General features: G+C 39.4%; 1 protein-coding gene and 1 long non-coding RNA gene across 2 annotated transcripts in view; one reads left to right on the plus strand and one right to left on the minus strand.

Moving 5' to 3' along the window:
• Positions 1–15,754, plus strand: part of LOC109985118 (phosphatase and actin regulator 1) — a 65,855-nt gene that overhangs the window by 1,463 nt on the left and 48,638 nt on the right. The gene's annotated exons all lie outside the window — the stretch shown is intronic.
• On the minus strand, positions 7,503–13,621 carry LOC109985071 (uncharacterized). The gene is made up of 7 exons (XR_010666346.1): positions 13,464–13,621; positions 13,062–13,261; positions 11,723–11,824; positions 11,542–11,637; positions 10,587–10,697; positions 10,373–10,496; positions 7,503–10,286 (listed from the first exon to the last, which is right to left on the minus strand). It is a non-coding gene; the product is annotated as an uncharacterized lncRNA (long non-coding RNA).

Here is a 15,754-nt window from a genome sequence, read left to right on the forward strand (position 1 = left end):
TAAATGCACTGATGTGAAGAGTATCTGTGACCATGGGCTTCAGGTTGTAACCAGTTCAGAAAGTCTTTTTTTACCCAGTCGATCTTTATCAATCAATCAATCTTTATTTGCATAGCGCCAATTCAATACAAATGTTATCTCGAGACACTTTACAAAAATCAGGTAAAATGTTATTTAATATTACAAAAGAGCAGGTAAAAAGACCTTACTCATTGTTATGATACAAAGACCCAATCCGTTAATCCATCACGAGCACAGCACTTAGCGAAGTTACAGTGGCAAGACATGTCATAGTTAAGAACCCAAAGGAAGTAAAAGATACAATGTTCTCAAGGTTAACAGATAACCATGTATTTAATCTAATGAAAAGAAAGACACAACATTATAAAACAATGTTGACAAGGATGGTATTTTATAATAAAAAAAAAAACATTAAGGTAGAACTATTAGTCAGAGGGAAGTGTCAGGGGGTAGAAAGATTGCCTGGTCTTTTTCTTCTTTTATAGTTGAGCTACATCTAGTGCTCCTAAGCTACTAATCAGGCTCATGTAAAGGGAGCTGACCTAAGATTGTGTCCATCAACACTCCAAAATCACAACACTTACAAAATAATAAACAAAGACCTAGTAGAAAACACTTCTCACACCTTTGATGCTTCCAGCAGATCAACACGAGTTATCATTCCAGTCCTCATGTAGAGATACTACTGCTCTCAAGTCAGAGCAATAGAAGATAGAAGAGGTTGCAGGTATTGTCAACAATGGGTCATCAGTTTAATCATGGAGAGACTGTACCTCTCTTCAGTGCAGCTGCTCTTTGGCTAACAATGCAGCGGCTGTATTGACAGCTCCCAGGTGTTCAATATGAACAGGAGCAACGCTGGAAAAGAGCAACAGTGCTCATTTCTGCTTTCCCGGATGACTGCATGCACAGTCCAAAAACAAACAAATAAACAAAAACAAACAAAGGCCACCAGCACGTTCATCTCAGATAAGCCCTTGTTCTGGGCTGCTCCTGTCAATGGCAGGACACTATCATTTGTCTCTATGCTCCTTTTTTTTTTTTTTTCATTTCTCTACTCTACAACCAGCTCATACAAAGAATGAGGACAGTATGGGGGCGATTTGTACAACAGCACTGTTGACTCACTTCCACCTCAAGAAGTGGAGCAGGATTTAGCTTGCTTATTGCCAAGGAAACAAAAAAGTCTGCCGGTTGTGTGGCTAGGTGCTCAATAATGATAGATGACCAAGGCTGCAAAGGATATGAAAACGCAGGCAATTATCTTTGGACTAGGTAATGGTTTGCGTTTCTCTCTCTCTCTCTCTCTCTCTCTCTCTCTCTCCTCAAATTCTTTATAATTATTAAAAACACAGCCTAGTAATCATAAACATAATCTGCAAAGAGTGATGCAAAGAGAGGCCATTGATGTTTTACGATCGAGTACAACTATTTATTTTCTATCTACAGAAAACTGAATGAATGTTTTGCATGTTTTTATCAATGAATTGGAAACACCTCAACATCTAACACAGTCATGCCAGTATATAGACATTGCCGGTCTGGCTTCTTCTTCAATGGAACTGTAATCCTATTGATGGGGTTTATCTTGTGTGTGAGATAATTTGGAGACAAGTGAAATGTTCACAGCCAACTCCGCCGTTCAGTGTTTAAACAGCTGATACTTTGTTTCCATCCCTTTTTTTTTTTGCGGGATCAAGGCTGCAGCACACAAATGACTAACACTCCACGGGGTTGTTATAAAATCAGCGAGCATGTATGAAACATTGTTTTTATTGCATCGACCTGCTTAGTGTTTGCACTAATCTAATCTGCCCCTCAGTTAAATGGCCCTGCACACAGTCACAAAGACATTACAATATAATGGCATCCATTAGTAGGCAGCTAGCAACGGTTGCGTCACCTGCTATAAACCATTACAGGGTGTAGGTGGAGGGCTGACCTACTTCACAGGTTTTATTTTAATTATCAGAGCATGTTATGAAGCATTTAGAGTGTCAGTTTAGCCTCACAGACACAAATACTGACACACAAATGATCACCCACACCAGCAGCTGGCCGATTACAGTGTTTGGGAAGAAGAAATATTATTGTTTACATAAGGATGTTGTATCTGTTTTTCTTTTTTTTGCTAGAAGGCAGAGCTATGTGCTTGTGTTACTGCGTTGCATATCTTAATGTGAGCGTGTCTGTGAGCACCAACTTTGCATGCATATTGGTCCCCTTGTTCCTGTGATGTGTTCGTGTTGTCTGCAAGCTGACGCAGCATCTGTCTCACTGGAGGAGGTTGTCTTCTTGTTTTTCTTTGACCATCATTCAGCAGCTTGGCTACATCCCCATCTGTTTTCTGTCTGCCTAACAATCATGTTAGCACACAAGAAGCTCTTCCCGTTAGTTACATCGTTTGAGTTTCTGTGAAACTTCTCACTACCAAAAGAGATTTCACATTTATGAGTTTGAAATATCTTCGATCACACATGCAACTTAAACTTTTCATTCTGCCTCCATCCCCTCTTTCTTAGACTTGCACTCTACTCAGTTTTGGTAGTATAAAAATAATAGAGGTCTGTACTGTTTCAGCGTACTATGAGTAGATGACACATAACAGTCCAAATGACTTGTACAATTTCAGTTGTTTTGTATACTGCATACTCATGCTTTTTATGGTCATTTAAACTTAATTGCCTTTTAATTGTGCTTACATGGCTCATGACTCTTTACTATTACAAGATTGACAAAGACCACATGAACACAACATTGAAGAATCGTGTAGTATTTTGAAATAAAGAACAGCACTAATACAGTTTGTCATGTTTCGATAGTGGTTCTTCTGTTTTTTTCTATGCACCTTACAGCCCAAACACACAGGGTCAGCTTAGTCCCTCTATGTTCACTGTCTCCTCAGGTCGGCTCTGACATTATGGAATATTAATATCACCCCACCTTCAGCACAGATGTTAATTGTGCCAAACAGCAGGATGCTGTGTGCAGTGTAGAGAGTTGGGGACGCTGAAGAGCTCCCACTAGTATACATGGTCTGAATGTAAATAGATGAGGCTGAAGCCTTGACTGGGCTGCATTGCAGATGTTGGCAAATAAATACTGTACAACAATGTGTGTCTGCATATCCATACATACAGAACATGCATCCCCTATAATTACACATGTAAATATGCACAGAAATGCAAGATTGAATGCAGAGTATATGGATGTAAACGCACTCTGTCTCACAATTCAGCGCTTAAGCATGCCTCTGTGTTGCAGCAACATTAAGCTAAAAAAAAAAAAGCTAAATTCATTCACCACCCACCACTCCCTGTATCTCCTCTCCCTCTCTCACTCTGTTGCTCTGCGGTGCAATCCCTGTGTACAGTAAGCACCACTGTCCGAAAGAGTACAATCGATACAGATGCATGGTGGGACGGGACAACGTTTTCTGCAGCAGAGCTCTCTGCGCCAGAAGGGTTTGCCAGAGGGCTTCACAGAATGTAAGAGAAACACAGACTGTAGCTAAATACTGAAACATGGTGCTGATGTTTTGTATTGATTTATTCCTGACTATTATTTTTAGAGATAGTCTGCATGTATGAAAGAAGGTGAAGTCAGATGATCTAGATGTTTTGTTAGAATTCAAAAGGCAGCTAAATGTGATTGCAAGGTCATGAACAAGCAGAATCTGCAATCACCATTTCAGACTGTCTCCTTTTTTCAAAGAGAATTTTAGATAAACTCTTTGAGCTGGAGCCAATGAAAAGGCTGTTGAATTTGTAATGTTTGCAGCTGTTTGTAGCAACTCCAGAGGCTATTAGCAAGAGTGTTTAACAAAGTGCTGATAATTAGTGGCAGAAGATTTATTTTTTTGCTCTGTCTCATTGAATCTGTCTCTTTTCCTCGCCTTCACCTCCATCTGAGAAACACATGCAACACAGCACATGGTCGACATTTCCTCCTATGATAGACTTACGGGCTTGCATCTTAAAAAACCAACCCACCGAAAAAAAACAAAACAAGCAAGCATCCGTCTTCACTACTTGGTTGCACTTCTTGTGCAAAAGCATCCCAGGCCTGAATAAAACATGAGCGAGAAAATCAGAGCAAAAAATAGCAACGCTATATCTGGGGACGTTTACTGGATGCTCCTACTGCATAAATTTTCAATAAACCATCAGTGTCACCAGGCCAGAAAACCTCCCAACCTCTTAAGCAAGATGGTTTAATGCAAATGTCAGGCAGGTGTCTCCTATTAGGGCCTGCAGGAAGACGTTTCTTCCCAGAATCTCTCTCTGCCTCTGCTTTCATCTCACTCTCTCTCTCTCTCTTCCACACTTGGAAGTGTGGGAAAAAGCTCCTGGCTGTGATGTGCTTTCACATGCCAGCTGAGAAATAACGCCTCTTTCAAAAAGCCTGCCAAGCCATAGAAAGCTGCAATGATGATGTGCTTATGGGTCATATTTATAGTAAGTGTGGCAGCGCGTTGGTAAGAGGGTAAAGAAACTACTGTTATCTGCGAGCAATCATTGCGAAGGAGTTATAATCCTGGAGTATAGAACGCTCCTCCTGAGTTGCTGTTGCGCTCTAATAACTAGTCTTTCTGAATTCAAAGCAGCATGCAACGAATCCTGTAAGACACATGGGAATAAAACAAAGGAGGCAAACATCTTCAATAATGATGTGTTCTCAGAAAGAGTAATGTCAGGCAGAGTGATGAGCATTCGTTCAGCTGTAATGATGAACGGCTACAGGGTGGCATTTGATACTGGCACCACCAGTGCAGCTCCAGCTTTTAAAGACATACTTGCTGAGTAAGACACTTTACAGAGTCAGAATCTCTTCAGACGCTGCTGCAACCTGGAGACTCAATTCAATCAAAGCTGCATTGCACCACTCAGCAGTCCTTCAAAATGTTATCCGACTTCTTCTGATAGAAGTCAGGATGGATTCGGTTAATGTGCCTCTGAACCCAGAAAACGTGTTTCTATTATTTAAATGACAGGAAAGAGACTTTTCATAATTACAGCTGCAAAGGCTTATATTAAACAATATTGGATAAGCAACACCACTGGATGGTTATTCAAGGTAGTTCCATGAGTTATTCTCACAACACAAACCAAACATTAGTGATATTTCAAATGCTACTTCTGTTTAAGAAAATCATTGGACTGAAGTGTTTTAGAACATGCATATTTGAGTATTCATGTTGTCCCCAATTTTTGTCAAGTGTAGCTCCTAAAATAATACAGGGAAGTACTTTATGTGCTCTACACAGAACATTATGGTAAATTATGCATGCACTTTTCAGACAGTTATGTAATCCTGTGTAAAGACAGACTAACAGCCTACGGGATAGATGACTTGGCTCTGAAAAGAACAATTCTGTGTAAATAAGGAATTCAACCAAGTACACTTTGCAACCGTTCTTTCTTCAGCACATCTCACGGATCCAAAGTAAAAATTGATCTTGATGTCATGTCACATAACTGCAGCGATAAAATTATTATTATTCTTTTTAACACTGTCCCATTTATACTTTTTGTTTATTTAAAGACTGTAAAAAATATTAGCAGTCTCTAACAAACAGACATAAAAGACAGGAATGCATGTTCATAAAACAAATCTTGTGTCCTCTGAATAACTTTAATTTACCATTCAGTACATTTTCAACACCTTCTTTTTTGAACGTAAAGACCAAAGCTTAGTGTTCATTTATTTAGCTTTTAATATATATCTTAAACCATGACAGTTTAAGCAGATTGAATTGTTATTGAGCAGCAGATAGATGCAGAGTGATGAGGTATGGGGAATATAATGTAACTCATTCTCTAGCTAAATGCAAGCCGTAAACATTTACCATACTCACACAACATTCACTTTCAACTGATAACTTTTCAGGATGGTGAGCTGAAATGCTTTCATAATGTTACACTTCTGCGTTCCATGCTGTAAGTCATATAAGAGCAATACAATGTTACTGTTACAATTCACTTAGCAGACACTCTTATCCAAAGCGACGTACATCAGAGAGCAAGTACAACACTAATCCATTCATACACCACCACTGAAGCAGCGGGAGCAATGCGGGGTTAAGTGTCTTGCCCAAGGACACATTGGACATGTTGCTCAGCTGGGGAATGAACCCTCGACGTTACGGTTGAGAGGTGACGACTCTACCAACTGAGCCACAGCCGCCCCCAATAAGCCTAACCTTTGTCATTTTACCACTTTTAGATTAGATTAATTAGCTAAAATAAAAAATAAAAAGCTATTGATAATAAAAATCCAAAGGGGACAGCTGGCCAAGTTTTGAAATAAAGCAACACTTTTGATAACTAGTAATTTACTGCAATTGGAAATCCTTCTCTGGGCCAAGTGTTAGGCTAGCTTAATTGCTTTAGCTAGTGTAAGCTAGGAATGTAGAATTTTCCAATTGCATCACTACCAATCAGTAATCTAGGCTTTCTGCCACCTTATACTTCACAGCAATATAAGCTAGTAAGTAAAGCTAAATGCTTAATTTGACTTTTGTTAAAAGGCTATCTAATGTGGTGTTGATAATTCCAACTATTCTATAGTAAAACCTGTCATTTTGACAGCGGCAATGGTGAATCAGTAACTAGGAAAACTCTCTTAATACAATTTGTTATATAATGCACAGCTACCTATGTGCCTGAACCCAGGAGATGTTCGTCTTAACCCCAGTGCAGCCAGAAATGGACAGTGGGGCTTAAGCTCTTCAGCAGACAGTTCAGTCCATACTATGGGAGTCTGTTCATCAAAAGACAGCAGGACAGATGGAGGTTTCAGTCGGAGAGAAATTGGAGTCTCTGCAGATGGCGACTGTCAGAACAGCCCAGAGGAGCAGCACAGTTTACCTACCAGAAAGAGTTGCAGAGCCCACTTGAATATTGCTCTCATTTTTTTTTTTGATTTCTTGTTTGAAGCAGCAGCAGTGTAACCAATGGCTTTTATTATTTTTTTTTTTAAATCAAATAACCCTTAAATTCAATAAATTAGCTGATAGTTTGGTCTGTAACTAGTTGTCACTACTGTCTGACAGTTTCCAAAAGCAATTCCAAGTTGCAGTCTTGGGAGTGCTTATTTTGTAAGACCAACTGCATATTAAACGATAGTCCAAAAATACCTTTATTACCATATGCATTAGTAAATCTGTAGTTTTAAGTAAATAAAACACCCAACAAATGTTGCAGCATCACACACATTACAATGTGAGTGCATGTTTCACAGGTTGTTCCAACTCCAACAGTGTCTACTTGGGCTCTTTCCATTGAGCAACCCACCAAAATTATAGAATTAAAAAAACATATATATAAGTATTGAGTCTGCCTCCTCTTAATCTATCTGACAGCCTTAAGCTTCTTGTAGCCCTTGGAAATACCTTGAAAACATTAACACCTTTAGAAAAAGTCTTTGTTTCAACAGTCTGTGAAGCTGTGCAGTTTTACTCAATGAATGATCATTCCTAATATCACAAACAGCTGTTCTTTATTTACACATCAGGAGCTCTATAATCAAACCAGTACAGCACATATACAAATATACTGTATGAATTGGTGGAATAAAGGGGGGCACATAATCATGACCAGTTTTAACACAGCTCACAAACAGGTTTTTCCTATAGACATGGCTTTCCTATAGACATGGCTTTTCTCTGTGCTTCTTTAAGTTATAGCCTTTTGTAAACTTTTTGCCACACATTGGACAAGAGTAGGGTCGTTCCCCTGTGTGGACCATCATGTGATTTTTCAGTTGGCTATTTATTCTGAAGGCCTTGCTGCAAACCTCACACACAAATGGCCGCAAACCTATATGTTTGGATCTGCGGTGAGAGATCAAACTTGATTCCCGCTTGTAAGCCGCACCACAGTCTTCACACTTAAATGGCTGACCTTCTCTATGTTTAACCATGTGAACTTTGAGCAGAGCCGCATTCGGCCATCCTTTCCCACACGTGTCGCAGAGGTACGGCTCTTGCCCTTTGTGTTTATACAGATGATATGTTAGCAGTGTTTTTTGATAGAATACCTTCCCACACTCTGGGCATGGGTAACCATCTGTATGCCTCACCATATGAGCTCTCAAGTAGTCCTTTGAAGTGAACTGTTTCCCGCAGTATGTACAAACAACAGGTGGCCGTTCTCTATGTGTTCTCCTGTGCCGCATCAGAGCATAGCTAGAATCAAAGATTTTCCCACACGTTTCACATTTGCATGGTGTTGGAGAATGTATTTTTTGATGTCTTTCTATTTCTCCTGGATGTCTGAATCCTTTCTTGCAGATAGGGCATAGAAACAACCGTTTGTTTTGCTGATGTCGAATCAGTTCATACAACCTGGTAAAAGTGGTCTTGCACAAAGTACAGGGGTATGGGCCTCTGACATCATGGGACTCAGAGTAATGTCTTTGCATGAGCACAATGTTTGAAAAGTCTTTTTCACACATGGTGCACTTAAAGGTCCCATCTTTACACTGGGAGCCCTCTGCATCATCTGCTGTGGATGAAGTTGCAGTTTGGCTTTCCATTGTTTCAGAACTTTTCTCAGCATTGATCTCAGTAGTGTTGTCAACTGAAAAGAAATCACAGCCATTGATGATGAAATAGTTTGTGTTGGTTGGCTCTTTTGTTTGAGAATCTGCATCTGAACATATTGTCTGGTGCTTCTCAAAACTCCTGTAGTAAGTAAAACACTGGCCACATTTTGGACATGCAAGAGATTGTTTAAAAGCCTTTGAGTCTGCTGATGCATCTTCAGTTGTCGAGCTCTGACTTATTTCACTGGAAGCCACTGCTGTGGATGAAGTTGTTGCAGTTTGGCTTTCCATTGTTTCGGAACTTTTCTCAGCATTGAGCTCCATAGCCTTGTCAACTGAAAAGAAATCACTTCCATTGTTAATTACATGTTTTTTTTTGGTTTGCTTAATCCTTCGAGGAGCTGCTTCTGAACATATTTGCTGGTGCTTCTTAAAACTCTTGTAGTAAATAAAACACTGGCCACATTTTGGACACGTTTGCGGTTGTTTATAAGCCTTTGAGTTTGGTGGTGACTCTGCAGTTGTCGAGCTCTGACTTATTTCACTGGAAGCCACTGCTGTGGATGGAGTTGTTGAAGTTTGGGTTTCCATTGTTTCAGAACTTTTCTCAGCATTGCTCTCCATAACCTTGTCAACTGGAAATATATCACGTCCATTGTCAACCAAATTGTTTGTGTTGATTTTCTTAATCCTTTGAGAAGTTGCTTCTGAACATATTTTCTGGTGCTTCTCAAAACTCTTGTGGTAGGTAAAACGCTGGCAACATTTTGGACATGTCAGTGGCCGTTTATAAGCCTTTGAGTTTGGTGGTGCCTCTGCAGTTGTCGAGCTCTGACTTATTTCACTATAAACCTCATTGATCTCCTGTTTCATGTTATTTTCATGGCTCATTGAACTGTCTTTTGAAGACTGGTTTGAAGCTTTGCATTTATCTTCCTGGTGTGTCATGCAGTCTTTATAGCTATCAAAGTCTTCCCCACAATAACAACAAAGGTAAGGACTCTGTTCAGTGTGGCTTCTCATGTGCTTCATCAGGTCAGTAGAACTAGTAAATATTTCCCTGCATATGGAGCATTGTTTGACGCGACTGCTTCTCTTAGATGTTTGTTCTTGTGATGAGTCAGAGGATATTAATTCCTGGGGTGCAATGTTTGACATGTCAAAAGGAACAGCCTTGTTTAATTTATCAATAGGGAGTCGTTCAGTGTGAAAAGCCGAGCTTGAGGAACCATGTGGGTCCATCTCTTCTTGTCCTTTGATTCTGCCCGCACACATCCTCTTGTGTTCGTCAAAGAGTTTTTGGCAATCAAAATCTTTGGTACAAACATGACAAACAAGACTGCCGTCCTCATTAGATGTCCGACTGCAAGTTCCCAAGTGATTGAACCATTTTTCATCCATGTGGTCACCATCACTGGACTCATTTTCCTCAAAAAATGGAACTGTTACTTCAACAGATGCTCCCTGATCTTCAGTTACATCACTGACACACTGCTGTCCATATTCTTCCTCATTTTTCACAAATTCAGAATAGAACACATTAACATTGTCTTCTTCAACTTGTTTTGAATCACTGCTCAATAGGTTATCTGCCTGCCAATCATCAGGGTCAAATGTGGGTTCAGTTTTGACAACTACATCCCCTTTGTCTTTGTCCACATTTGGTAGGTGATACGACAGGCTGGAAAGGATGCAATCATCCCCAGAGGAAGACAAAGCTATGAAAAACAAAAAAAAACAAAAATTATGTTCAGCAACTGTGGCTTCAAGACAATAATTGAAAAGATTTCTGTTGGTACTATACCTTTAGGAACTTTGTGCCCATGGTGTTTGTGATGCTGGATAAGTGTTTTAAGTGGCTTAGACTGGTTCATGAAGTCTACACACTCTTTCAAGATAGAAGGAGAGAGACTCAACCAAAGGGAAGTCTAGAAATGGAACAGAAGAGGAAAATAAATCAATTTCAGAGAGAATACCAAATATTGCTAGTTGTTGATAATCATTTGTCAGGTACTTACTTGTTCAAGGTTAGGAACAGGCAGCAGCTCATGCAGATTGAGGAGGAATTTCTTTATTAGAGCCTGTAGCGCTGAGTCATATTTAGGACCAAACAGTGTTGGGAAGATGTTCTAAAGAGAAAATAATTAATTACATTGTACAACATACTTTGAGGCAGATTTGTAGAATAGATCTTGAGTGTTTTATTCAAAGCTATTTTCTAAACCACTGTTCCCAACATGGGGTCAGGGCCCCCCCTAGGGGGGCCAAAGATCTTATGGTTGGTGCGAGCCTTTGTCTGCTCTAAGGTTGTCCAAATAAGATTTCCCCATATTTACTAAAATAATAACACACTTATTGGATAGTTTATTTGAAGGTCTGTACATAAAACTGTTTAAAAAACACAAGAGTTCCTCATTGAAAAATATCACACAGCCACATCTTTAATGAGGGTTCTCATGGAATCAATAGTAAATTCAGTTAATTTTTAAAGGCTTGTTTTTTGGGGCTTTTGTGCCTATACTTCAGAGACAGGTCAGCGGATACAGTCAGAAATTGGGGAGAGACAGAGAGTGGGGATTGACATGCAGGAATGGAGCCACAGGTCGGATTTGAACCTGGGCCGCCGGCTTCGAGGACTGCAGTCTCTGTTTCATTTAATTTATTCAGACCTCAATTAGCTGTGGCCTAACCCACAGCTATTCTTCCTTGAGTTATTGGGTGCACAAACTAACCACTTGGTCCCTGTTGCCCAGAAAAGTCTTTCTATTTGACAGCAATGAATCACTTTGTTTCCTATGTGGTGGGAGGCTCTGCTTTTCTTCTTAGGAACCACTTTTCTAATCATTAAGACAAACTAACCACCCGGAACAAAACCAAACAACATAATGATGGGAACCGAAATTATTTAATCAGCCTTTAACACAATTCTCACTTGACAAAAACAAGCAGAAGACATAGTACCATCTTACTCACCTTATAAAAGATATCCCTCTGACAGTGATCTTCCATTAGAGTGTGAACAAGCCTCAGGAAGTTTGTAACTGAAACTTTCATCTCAGAATTGGAAGTCTTACAAAAAACAAAAACAAAAAAAATGCAAATAAGTAAATCCAAAATAAATTAAAAGTGATGAAAATGCATCAAGAGTACTGACCTCTTTATCCTGGTTTGTAATGAAGGTATTTATTTGGCTCAGATGATGCTGAAAAGCCTGCTGGTCAGAAAATGCATCATTGCGGCACAACTCTAGCACCGCCTGTTGGCATTTAGAAAAACAGAACCATTCAGTGATACCTGGTTTTTCACTAACTTTCCTGTAGAGACTGGCAATGCGAAACATCTGAAAATCATCACAACAGTAGTACAGTATCACAACAGTAGTACAGTATATAAACATTGGCTGTAGGGGACGATCACGAGTCATTGTCAGTCAGTCAGATCATGACCAAAGCCCACACACTCTTGTGGGGCCAATTCCAATATATTTAATGTACATCCTCCCCCTTTCAAATGTGTTCCTAAAGTCTGCATAAACTCCAACATGAATGTCAGTGATGCGGTTTGATTTGCACTTACTTTCCACTCACGCTTTGTATGTTTAAATGTTTTTTTTTTAAATAATAACATAAAGACATCATATATGTAAATCATAATACTATGGAAGCAGAAATAGGCTGTAGTATATTCCTTTCTACAGATGTTATAAACTGGGGTTATACATATAACATATAAATCGTATTAATTGCTATTACTTTGGTTTTGGGTGACCAACTCATATAGGCAGAAAACAACGACAATGAAATCCTTATTGTAAAAGTATTATTAAAGGTGTATAGAAAAAAAACAAACATCAGAGACTCCCCCACACTCACCTCCTTCAAGAAATCCCTCAAAACTCACCTCTTCAACATTGCCTACAACCACTAACTCCCCCCCACATTACTTCTTCATTGTACTGTCCTCGTTGTTTTTTGTTTTGTTTTATGGTTTTATATTTTGTCAAAGCGTCTTTGAGTTCTATAGAAAAGCGCTATAAAAAAAACCTAATGTATTATATTATATTATATTATTATTATACACACACTGTCGTTGCTATTAGCTGGAGAAGTTGAAGCACATTTTAACAATGGTACTTGGATACTGTTTCTGCTTTGATATAAATACAAATTGATTAAAGAATGGTTATAGTCTTCAGGATAGTTTTGTTCATCTAATATAGTACCTATAGTATGTTGAAAAAAAAAAGTTAAGCATTATGTGATAATGTCCTTCAACTTCAATATTAACAACTTACCATAACTCACCTTAATTATGACCTTAACTTATTTTTTTAGTATAAAGAAGAACACAACCTACCTAATACTTTTTACAATTGAGTATTTGCACCATGCTACATTTCACTACGGCAGACACGTTCCTCGTTTCTTTGGCAGCCTATGTTTTTCATTGCAACATTATATACAGTATGAAGAAACTCTTTGAAGTTGTCTTACCTTTGCGCGAAGACCAATCACTAGTTGGACTCTCTCTGTGTCAGTGAGCAGCTCAGGTGCTGTTTCCAACACTGAGGTGATAAACTCCTCCAGCAGACCGAAATACATCACAGCTCCCTGCTTCACTATCTCCAACAGAGCTGCAGACACAAGCTGCAGAGGAGGGACGATGAGGCGGAAAGAGGAGAGGGGAGGGAAACCTGAGGACACAAATGGTAAACTCCGAGGTAACTGTACTGTCATAACACGCTTGAGGAAAAAAAAAAAAAAAAAATACATGGCACGTTTACAGCAATGCAACGTCCCGCGGCGTTAATATCAGTGACGCTAACACATCGCTTTCTACCTCTCTCTTTTTATCTATCCAAATGCGGACAGCATTTTTTATGGTTAAACACTCACCACGGTCCGTCAATGTCTTGCTCATTTTAGTCGTGATGGATTTTTGCTAACATGCAGCCACAAGAAACGCCTGGCTGGCTGTTTTTTTCCCCCCTGCTTCTTCTTCGTCTTCTTGTGGAATTCCGGCAAGCTGTACACTTGGAAGTGAAATGCCGCCCTCTATAATTTGTAGCCTTTATTATATTTTTAGGTACAGGCAGTTGAATGAAGACATTTTCTGACCTCTCTCTACCCAGGTCTGCCCATTGCCCAAGTGGCGCCCCATTGGCGGATTTTTATTTATGAACAGGAGCGGGAGAGGCAGAGCGAGCGTGTGATTGGATGCCTAATTTCTCAGACAACAACCTAATAATAAATATAGGCCTATTAAGTCGTACTATATAGCTGTGACTCCCAGGTAAAGTTTAAGTGTGCGAAAGCTGGATGTTTAACACCTTGGCATTATTTCTCATATTGCACACACCACCCCAGAGAATTGTTTTTGTGCAAACATGAGGCCCCTATAGATGATGAGGGGGCCCTATGCACAGAGGGTGTTCTTCATGTAGGGAGAGGCGGGTCTGGCTCTACCAATAGGTTGGAACTCCGCTTCAGAGTAAAGGATAGATTTTAAAGAGAGATAAGAAAACCCCAGATCTGTCTCTGAATAATTGTCATCTTTAATTGATTTAACTATTACAAAGTAATTAATCAATAACAGTTTCCAAAGCCCACACTGACATGCGTCTAGATGCTTGCCTATAAACATTAAGAGAAGCCACAATGGCCAAGTCTTAGCCATTGTTGCTGTAATTTTACATACAAACACTAAAAAATTAAAAAATTTCCAGCAAAACCTTCAAATCAACAGTTTCTTTTAGCAATGACTTTTGGCAAAAAATGTATTTTCCCTCAATCCCTGAGTGGCCAGATATCCATAGAAATTCAAAATAACATTGTATTTTCTCAATCCTTAACAAGCAACACAAAATCTCCTGAAGCAGGTCAGGGTGAGCCCTTTATGTCCCATTTTTCAAAGCCAACAATGTAGTAGCTGAATGTGAGCAGATGATGCCTTTAGGTTGTATGACCAGCTCTTCTTACAACATGGCAAGGCCATAGACTGTAAATATTAATGGACAAAGCCTGAGAGACGTCACCCATCTGTTACTGCAAGGGGCTTTGGATTCCCATCGATGGTGGTCGCCTTGCTGAATTGCTGTCTCAACCTAACTTTAAGGCAACCTAACAACAGGCTGAGAGCTTGAGGCGGGTCGTAAGTCTCACACCAACCAAAGACCAGGTACAAACTCAGATTTTGCTACTGAGATTTTGAAAACCCATTCTTCTTCCCATGCTACTGCTTGATCCAGTGCCTGCTGTTGTTGTCTATGAATATGGTCTAAATTTTAACCACTTTTAGTTATGGCCCCATCATCTTCAAATAAGGTTTCACCACCATTGGGCACTTTACAGAAAATTGTTATTCTGCTCTTTAATAGATGCTTTCCCAAAGCTGCTTAGTATTGGAACATGATCAGTTTCCATTGGGTATCTATCCATTATATCACATTCCCCAATAAAGATAAGATAAGATAAGATAATCCTTTATTTATCCCACAACAGGGAAATATACATTGTTTCAGCAGCAAAGAGCAAAGATTGCAAACAAAAAGTGAACACAGTACAATTTAAATATATAAAGAAAAATTAAGAATGTACAAAAAAATTGATACTAAAAAATAGATTAAAAAAAATAAGAAATAGCTCAGCTATTTGACAAAAGTGTAGTCCATAATATTCAGTGTAACACAGACATGCACACAGCGCACATAAAGTGTAACATGTTATTGCACAGTGGTTTGATAAACATAATATAACATTAATATAACATTATTATTGCACAAAGTCAGAGTGAATTGTCCAGTTGTGTGTGTGTTTTGTGATCTACTGGGAGCAGGCTTGGTTAAACAGTCTGACTGCAGCGGGAAGGAAGGACCTGCAGTATCTCTCCTTCTGACACTGCAGGTGGTGAAGCCTGCTGCTGAAGGAGCTGCCCAGAGCTGTTACAGTTCCATGCAGGGGGTGGGAAACGTTCTCCATCAGGGATGATAGCTAAAGCAAGCTCGGTTGATGTAAATGTTAATTCTATGCATGACACTGCTCCCAGAATGATTTCAAACCATGTTAACAAGTACATGTTTGTCTGGAAAAGTCCTCCATTGCAGCCCCATTTCTGCCTAGTTTGTTACTTCCCCGACTGCCCTATGTGCATTCAAATCACCAACCCATATTACTGGTGATTCTACCTC

Source organism: Labrus bergylta, chromosome 4, assembly GCF_963930695.1.
Source record: "Labrus bergylta chromosome 4, fLabBer1.1, whole genome shotgun sequence".
Taxonomy (NCBI): Eukaryota; Metazoa; Chordata; class Actinopteri; order Labriformes; family Labridae; genus Labrus; species Labrus bergylta.